Here is a 10,329-nt window from a genome sequence, read left to right as displayed (position 1 = left end):
AAAGCGTTCATACTAATATTACTACCAGCATGCAAATAAGATTTCATAGGTTTTTAAATTTTCGCATCAAACCATCCATGTCTTAAATCAGGAAATAGAATAAGAAGCTCATTGTTGTCCATTATGCCGAACTAGTGTAAACAAGAAACAAAAAGATGCAATTGCAGGATCTAAAGGAAATAGCTTCGAGCACACGCACAAAGGTAACAGAAAAGTACTTTACCTGAGACCGGAGTATGAGTGCCTTTTACCTTTCCTCCCCGGCAACGGCGCCAGAAAAAGAGCTTGATGGCGTGTATTTCACACGTTCGTTGGGCAACCCCAAGAGGAAGGTATGATGCGCACAGCAGAAAGTTTTCCCTCAGAAAGAAACCAAGGTTTATCGAACCAGGAGGAGCCAAGAAGCACGTTGAAGGTTGATGGCGGCGGGATGTAGTGCGGCGCAACACCGGAGATTCCGGCGCCAACGTGGAACCTGCACAACACAACCAAAGTACTTTGCCCCAACGAAACAGCTGAGGTTGTCAATCTCACCGGCTTGTCAGTAACAAAGGATTAACCGTATTGTGTGGAAGATGATTGTTTGCGAGAAAACAGTAAAACAAGTATTGCAGCGAGATTTGTATTTCGAGTATTAAAGAATGGACCGGGGTCCACAGTTCACTAGAGGTGTCTCTCCCATAAGATAAAAGCATGTTGGGTGAACAAATTACGGTCGGGCAATTGACAAATAGAGAGGGCATAACAATGCACATACATGACATGATAAGTATAGTGAGATTTAATTGGGCATTACGACAAAGTACATAGACCGCCATCCAACCGCATCTATGCCTAAAAAGTCCACCTACAGGTTATCATCCGAACCCCTTCAAGCATTAAGTTGCAAAGAAACAGACAATTGCATTAAGTATGGTGCGTAATGTAATCAATAACTACATCCTCGAACATAGCATCAATGTTTTATCCACTAGTGGCAACAAAGACAACACAACCTTAGAACTTTCACGTCACTGTTCCAGGTGTCAATGCGTGCATGAACCCACTATCGAGCATAAGTACTCCCTCTTGGAGTTAAAAGTAAAAACTTGGCCGGAGCCTCTACTAGAAACGGAGAGCATGCAAGATCATAAACAACACATGTATAATAACTTGATAATTAACATGACATAGTATTCTCTATCCATCGGATCCCGACAAACACAACATATAGAATTACGGATAGATGATCTTGATCATGTTAGGCAGCTCACAAGATCCAACAATGAAGCACAATGAGGAGAAGACAACCATCTAGCTACTGCTATGGACCCATAGTCCAGGGGTAGACTACTCACTCATCACTCCGGAGGCGACCATGGCGGTGTAGAGTCCTCCGGGAGATGATTCCCCTCTCCGGCAGGGTGCCGGAGGCGATCTCCTGGATCCCCGAGATGGGATCGGCGGCGACGGCGTCTCAGTAAGGTTTTCCGTATCGTGGCTCTCGGTACTGGGGGTTTCGTCACGGAGGCTATTTGTAGGCGGAAGGGTAGGTCAAGAGGCGGCACGGGGGCCCCACACCACAGGGCAGCGTGGCCCCCCCTCTGGCCGCGCCAGCCTGTAGTTTGGTGGGCGTGTGGCCCCCCTCTGACTTCTCTGGTGTGTTCTGGATGCTTCCGGGGATTCTAAGATCTTTGGCGTTGATTTCGTCCGATTCCGAGAATATTTCGTTACTAGGATTTCTGAAACCAAAAACAGCAGAAAACAGAACCGGCACTTCGGCATCTTGTTAATAGGTTAGTTCCAGAAAATGCACGAATATGACATAAAGTGTGCATATAACATGTAGATAACATCAATAATGTGGCATGGAACACAAGAAATTATCGATACGTTGGAGACGTATCACGGGGAAAGAAAGGGGAATCAATGGCACGAGCACGGGCGCGGGGCTGGCTCGGGCTCCCATTTTGCAACGGTCACCTGGGTAAGCTATGGGCCCGGCGCGCTAACGTGGACAAGTTGTGGGTCCCACGATGATCTGGATAAGTGGAGACGTGTTCACTGCGGGGCACCAACAGCGGCCCCACTTGCCAGCACCAACCAACGTCAACGAAATGGGAATCCTCCGTCCGAGCTCCTTCTGCGGGTTTCAGACTAGGGATTGGGGAAAACTGAGGAAAAACTAAGGACCTGGGGAAAACTAAGTACAACTAAGGACCCGAGCGCACGGAAATAGAAAACCCATAAATAAAATGGTTTTAAACCAAGGAATGACTCAGATAAAAAACAGTGATATCAAAAGTAAAGCCTAGGAAGAATCCTACTATTGTTTCTGTGAATGATGAAGCAGGGCACTCCACTGCTATCCCTGGAGAAACTATTGTGCGTACTATTCAAGCAATTGTTGTGAACCTGTGTGGTGTGCCACCTGAAGAAGTGTCACCCAAGAAACTGCTGGTTTCCCTTCAGGAAGAAGACAATTCAGAAGACTCTTCTTAAGTCTGTCTGTTTTATTTGTGTATCTCTTTATTGTAATGAACTTCCTTAAGAAGTGGTTTCTGCTATGTTGGAACATCAGGGGTCTTAATGCCAAGTCTAAGTAGTTATCTCTTTTGAATGCTATTAATAACAGTGGTTGTTCGGTTATTTGTTTGCAAGAAACAAAAAAGGAGGATTTTGATATGGCTTTTATGAAAGCATGTTGTCCTAGTAGTTTTGATGAATATGTTTTCATCCCTTCAACTGGTGCCTCTGGTGGATTAATTATTATTTGGAACAGCTCTATTTTTTCTGGTATGGTAACGCACTGTGAACCTTTAGCTATTTCCGTGCATTTTACCTCAAAACAATCCACACAAAAATGTACACTTGTGAATGTGTATGGGCCCTGTAATGGAGATCTCAGAGATACTTTTGTGAAATGGTTATATAATTTGAATATCCCTGCTGATGAAGATTGGTTGATTTTGGGAGATTTTAACTTCATTAGATCTCCAGCAAATAGAAAAAAACCTGGGGGAAATGTTGATGATGTGCTCACTTTCAATGACATCATTAGAGCACAAAATTTAACATAACTACCTATAAAAGGAAGGAAATATACTTGGAGCAACATGCAAGAGGATCCTTTACTTGAACAACTGGATTGGTTCTTTACATCTGTACACTGGACTGCTAGTTATCCAGCAACTATTGTCACACCTCAAGGCAATTCTACATCTGATCATACTCCTTGCTTAGTTTCTATTCAGACTAAGAGAGTGCATTCGCTGCCCACGGGGGTAGCTACGCACGTCCTGGCACCCGTTAGATTGTCGCTAAGATTAGAACCCGGGCAGCCTCCCGTTTGACCGGCCTAAGAGCGCTGCACAGTAAGTCTTGTCGGAGTGGTCCTAAACGCGTGGAGGGAGCTGCAAATTATTGGCGGCAGCTGTTTGGCATTCCCACGACCGGCCAATTCCCGCGGTCAGCAAGCATCACGCGATCTCATCATTGGTTCTGCGCGCGACGTGAGCAGTACATTCGCGCTGTGAACAGTATTTTTGCCGCGCACCGACAATGTTGGTCTTCGTCCAGCTCCAGCCCTCATACAGTAGTCGCGCACCGACGACTACGCACTGCTCTCTGTACACTGTAGTCTTGAAGTTGCTGAGCACAGCCGACGGCATACTATCAAGCTCCTGGACAAACTTCTCTAGCATGGTGCTTTGCCGCTGCCCAAACAATATATATCCAAAATGTTTCGAGGAACCACGCCGCAAAGAAGATGAAGTTTCGAGGAACCACGCTGCAAAGAAGATGAAGTGGAAGCAATTGTGGCAGGCTCATGTCCGCAAAACCCGAAAAATCCAATGAGCAAGACAACGCAACATTCGAGGCATTCCTACAGACGTCTTGGAGATGAGCTTGCTTCGGTACAAAATGCATTCTAAAAAGGAAGAAGTAACTTGGATGGAAATGGAGATTGGAAACGGATTGGCAGGATAGAAGAAGTTGGCACGGTGGATGGAAAAGGAGATAGGAATGACATTTGAATATATGAATATGCCGTTGTATATATACTAGCTGCCTAGTCCTCAGCGGGCCCCCTTATTTGAATTCAAATCGGTGCTAATCACCGGCTAGCAAATAATATGGTGTACGAGTAAATGGTGGGAGCTCTTAATCATCTTTGACCAAGTGAACACGTGTCAGCTCGTGGAGGGGTGTGCAGCTACCCCCGTGGGTAGCGAGGTTCATCCGTTCAGACTAATATTCCAGGCTCCAAAATATTTAGGTTTGAATCTTTCTGGTCTGCACATCCTGGTTTTCAGCAAATAGTCACACAGAGCTGGTCCAAGCCAACTCATAAGTCCAATAATGCTGCAAATATTAATGCCAAATTCAAGAGACTAAGATATGATCTCAAATATTGGAGTAAATCCATTTCCAAATTATCTATCTGCATTGAAAATTCCAACAAGGCCATTTTGGAGCTAGATAATATTGAGAATACCAGGGCACTATTTATTCAAGAAGTTAACCTCAGGAAAATACTGAAAACACATCTTGCCAGGTTCTTGGAGTATCAAAATGTGTACTAGAAAAAACGTTGTACAATTCATTGGACGAAATTTGGGGATGAAAATACAAAATTCCAATCAATTGCAACAGAAAGACACATAAGGAATTATATTTCTACAATTCTTCTCAATGATGGAGCAGTTGTTGAGAACCATATAGATAAAGAAAATGCTATTTATCAAGATTTTAAGGAAATACTGGTCACTTGTACTTCCCCAGTAATGCATCTGGACCTCCCTTCACTAATTTCTCCAATGTTTGGCCTAGAGGAATTATCTCTGCCTTTTACCAAGAAGGAAATTGATGAGGTTATTAGGACAATGCCTGCAGACAAAGCACCTGAACCAGATGGGTTTAATGGACATTTCCTTAAGTCATGTTCGAATATAATAAAGGGAGATATATACAAGCTGTGCTTTGATTTTTATGATGGAAATTTGGATTTGACAAGTATAAATATGGGACATATTACTTTGATTCCAAAAATTCCAGTGCCTGAAGGAGTGAATGATGATAGACCAATAACTTTGTTGAACTGTATTCTAAAAATCATTACCAAATTATTGGCTAACATATTACAGAAGAAAGTACTGCACGTTGTCCATAAAAATCAATATGGATTTCTCAGGGGAAAGAATATCCAAGACTGTCTTGCATGAGCATTTGAATTCCTATATCAATGTGAAACCTCAAGAAAGGAAATAATTGTACTCAAACTGGATTTTGCCAAAGCTTTTGACACCATATATCACTCTGCTATGCTAAAGATTATGGCTCAAATGGACTTTGATGACAAGTGGATTAATTGGATTAATGTTATTTTAGCACTGGTATGTCAGTTGTATTACTTAATGGAGTTCCTGGCGGGAAATTTCATTTTAAACGTGGGGTCAGACAGGGTGATCCACTATCCCCACTAATTTTTGTGCTAGCTGCTGATTTACTGCAAGCTGCAATCAATAAAGCTTTCAGAGATGGAATACTTCAAGCTCCTTTTCCCCCTGATTTTGGAATGGATTATCCAATAGTGCAGTATGCTGATGATACTGTGATTATAATGCCAGATTGTCCAATACAAGTGGCTGCTATGAAAGATATTTTGGAGAATTATGCCTTGTCTACTGGACTGAAAATAAATTTTCACAAAACATCCCTGATTCCTATCAATTTGAACAACTCAACACAGGACATGGCTGGATTACTGGGGTGCAACATTGCATCTATTCCATTTACATATCTGGGACTACCACTTGGTACCACAAAGCCAACTATTTATGATTTGATGTCATTGGTAGATATAATTGAGAGAAGAGTTTCAGCAACCTTCATGATGATGTCTTATAGTGGAAGAGTAAGAGTGGTCAATTCTTTGATTACTTCTATTGCTACTTTTGCAATGTGTTCTATTCAATTGAACCCAAAAATCCTTGAACATGTGGATAAAATAAGAAGGCATTGTTTGTGGAATAAAAAAACAGAGGAGGGAGAGAAATGTCATGCCTTGGCTGCTTGGGATATGGTCTGTGTACCAAAGTAAAAAGGGGGTTTGGGGATACTCAACTTAAAGTTGCAAAACCAAGGATTACTCCTAAAATATTTGCACAAATTTTATAATAAGGAGGATACACCATGAGTTCATCTTTTATGGAATTCCTATTATACAGGGAAGGTACCTCATGCTCTTAATCCTTGTGATCCTTTTGGTGGAATGATATCTGTAAGCTCATGCCCATCTATAGAGCTATCTCATCAACTCAAATTGGTAATGGGGGGACTGTAAGCTAATGGAGGGACAAGTGGCTGAATACAATAGTTTCTGATGAATATCCCAGAGGTTTTTCATATGCTATAGCAGAAGATGTCACAGTGCAAGCTTTCCTCTCTGCTACTTCTCTTGCTGAAAATTTCAACCTGCCTTTATCTCCAGAAGCACTTCAAGAAGTAAGAAATCTTCAGAGAGATGCAAGTCATATCACTATCCAGGAGAATGATACGTCTCAAACGTATCTATAATTTCTTATGTTCCATGCTACTTTTATGATGATACTCACATGTTTTATACACATTAGATGTCATATTTATGCATTTTCCGGCACTAACCTATTGACGAGATGCCGAAGAGCCGATTCTTTGTTTTCGCTGTTTTGGTTTCAGAAATCCTAGTAAGGAAATATTCTCAGAATTGGACGAAATCAATGCCCAGGGGCCTATTTTTCCACGAAGCTTCCAGAAGTCCGGAGAGGAAACGAAGTGGGGCCACGGGGCGACGACACGCCAGGGCGGCGCGGCCTGGGCCTTGGCCGTGCGGCCCTGTTGTGTGGGTCCCCCGTGACGCCTCCTGACCTGCCCTTCCGCCTACTTAAGGTCTTCGTCGTGAAACCCCCAGTACCGAGAGCCACGATACGGAAAACCTTCCAGAGACGCCGCCGCCGCCAATCCCATCTCGGGGATTCGGGAGATCGCTCTCGGCACCCTGCCGGAGAGGGGAATCATCTCCGGAGGTCTCTTCATCGCCATGATCGCCTCCGGATCGATGTGTGAGTAGTCCACCCCTGGACTATGGGTCCATAGCAGTAGCTAGATGGTTGTCTTCTCCTCATTGTGCTATCATGTTAGATCTTGTGAGCTGCCTATCATGATCAAGATCATCTATCCGTAATTCTTCATGTTGTGTTTGTTGGGATCCGATGAATATTGAATACTATGTCAAGTTGATTATCAATCTATCATATATGTTATTTATGTTCTTGCATGCTCTCCGTTGCTAGTAGAGGCTCGGCCAAGTTGATACTTGTGACTCCAAGAGGGGGTATTTATGCTCGATAGTGGGTTCATGCCTCCATTAAATCTGGGACAATGATGGAAAGTTCTAAGGTTGTGGATGTGCTTGTTGCCACTAGGGATAAAACATCGATGCTTTGTCTAAGGATATTTGTGTTGATTACATTACGCACCATACTTAATGCAATTGTCCGTTGTTTACAACTTAATACTTGGAAGGGGTTCGGATGATAACCTGAAAGTGGACTTTTTAGGCATAGATGCATGCTTTGGATAGCGGTCTATGTACTTTGTCGTAATGCCCCGATTAGATCTCATAGTACTCATCATGATATATGTATGTGCATTGTTATGCCTTCTTTATTTGTCAATTGCCCAAGCTGTAATTTGTTCACCCAACATCTCGCTATCTTATGGGAGAGACACCACTAGTGATCTGTGGACCCCGGTCCTATTCTTTACATCCGAAATACAATCTATCGTAATTGTTCTTTACTCGTTCTTCGCAAACAATCATCATCTTCCACACAATACATCTAATCATTTGTTACAGACAAGCCGGGTGAGATTGACAACCTCACTCGTTACATTGGGGCAAAGTTCCGTGATTGTGTTGTGCGGGTTCCACGTTGGCGCCGGAATCCCGGTGTTGCACCGCACTACACTCCGCCACCATCAACCTTCAACGTGCTTCTTGGCTCCTACTGGTTCGATAAACCTTGGTTTCTTCTCGAGGAAAACTTGCTACTGTACGCATCACACCTTCCTCTTGGGGTTCCCAACGGACGTGTGTTAACTGCACGCATCAAGCTCTTTTTCTGGCGCCGTTGTCGGGGAGATCAAGACACGCTGCAAGGGGAGTCTTCCACATCCAATCTCTTTACTTTGTTTTTGTCTTGCTTTACTTTACTTTATTTAATGCTTTGTTTGCTCTTATATCAAAAACACAAAAAAATTAGTTGCTAGTTTTACTTTATTTACTGTCTTGTTCTCTATATTGAAAACACACAAAAAATTAGTTGCTTGCATTTACTTTATTTACCTTTAGTTCATTTCATCATGTTTCCTCCTAAGTTCACTCTGAAAGACATACCGGTAGGATTTGGGTATATAATTGGGAGAGATAATATAGAAGATTTTTTCACTCATGTTAGTACCGCTGAAGATTTTGAAGATAGACACTTGGTAGAACTTGCTCCTACTTATGAAATTGATGTTGCTTCTTCAGTACACATTTTGGAAACTAAATTTGTTAATATCAATCCTATAATCCAACACATGTTTCTTACACTCGGTGATATGGAAGAAGGGGAAAACAAAGATTTTGCTTTAGAAACCCTTCTTAAAGAATTTGGTGGTGTAGCAAGAGAGGCTAGAAAGGTCTTTATTAAATATAAGATGCTTGGCCTTATACCAATTTTGCTACTATCCTTGAAAAGATGGACATGGAGAGAATAAGATACACTAATAATGTTAATGATGGTGGGGAGATTAAGACAACAATACCTTGTAAGCTCCTAGGAATGAATGACACTCTAGAAAATAACTATGGTTGGCTTGTCCGTGAAAATTTGTTTGACGAGGATAGCAAACCTAAGAATAATGAAAAGGGAGCCTCTGAAACTCACATAGATAAGATAAAATGCATAGTTGATAAAACTCCCAACACCTATGTTGATGCTTCATCTCTCGATAATACTTGATACACACTTTCTGCGCCTAGCTGAAAGGCGTTAAAGAAAAGCGCTTATGGGAGACAACCAATTATTTTACTTCTGCACTTTATTTTATATTTGAGTCTTGGAAGTTGTTACTACTGTAGCAACCTCTCATTATCTTTATTTTATTGCATTGTTGTGCCAAGTAAAGTCTTTGATAGTAAAGCCAATACTAGATTTGGATTACTGCGCAGGAACAGATTTCTTGCTGTCACGAATTTGAGCAGTAGTCTCTGTAGAAAAAGTAAAAAAATCTGCCAATTTACGTGCGTGATCCACAGATATTTACGCAACTTTCATTCAATTTGGGCATTTTCATCTCAGCAAGTCTGGTGCCACTTCAAAATTCGTCTTTACGAACTGTTCTGTTTTGACAGATTCTGCCTTTTATTTCGCATTGCCTGTTTTGCTATGTTTGATGGATTTCTTTGTTCCATTAACTTTCAGTAGCTTTGTGCAATGTCCATAAGTGTTAAGAATGATTATGTCACCTCTGAATATATGAATTATGCACTGACCCTCTAATGAGTTTGTTTCGAGTTTGGTGTGGAGGAAGTTTTCAAGGGTCAAGAGAGGAGGATGATACAATATGATCAAGAAGAGTGAAAAGTCAAAGCTTGGGGATGCCCCCGCGGTTCATCCCTGCATATTTTAAGAAGACTCAAGCGTCTAAGCTTGGGGATGCCCAAGGCATCCCTTCTTCATCGACAACTTATCAGGTTCCTCTAATGAAACTATATTTTTATTCCGTCACATCTTATGTGCTTTACTTGGAGCGTCTGTTTGTTTTTGTTTTTGTTTGAATAAATTTGGATCCTAGCATTCTTTGTTTGGGAGAGAGACACGCTCCGCTGTTTCGTATGAACACATGTGTTCTTAGCTTTATCTTTAACTAGCAGTGTGGCCCTCGCAAATGCGAGGACAACATCTCAAAATTTTATTTTAGTCTTCAATCATTACTTTTACTTTGATTTTATATAAATTTTAACTTAAAACCGTGATATATAATTAAAATAACTAAACCTAGAGAGTCTAATGATTTATTCCAAAGTAAATTATTTTTAACTGCTCCATATTTGTGCCTGAACTATCAGTTGTTCATTAGATATAAGTCATGTAGGTTTTAGAGAAAAAATTCAGAATATAAGGTGTAATGCCTTGCACCACTTGTCTGGACAATTTTTAAGCGAGTGGTTTCCGTTTCTATATCTTATGCAAAATTCTCTATTTTTCACGTCAATTGTTCAGTGGTAATCTTGAAGAAACCTGGTGTATTTTTTCTCAA

This window comes from Lolium rigidum, chromosome 4 (assembly GCF_022539505.1).
Source record: "Lolium rigidum isolate FL_2022 chromosome 4, APGP_CSIRO_Lrig_0.1, whole genome shotgun sequence".
In the NCBI taxonomy this organism is placed as follows: Eukaryota; Viridiplantae; Streptophyta; class Magnoliopsida; order Poales; family Poaceae; genus Lolium; species Lolium rigidum.
This window is presented reverse-complemented; position numbering follows the sequence as displayed.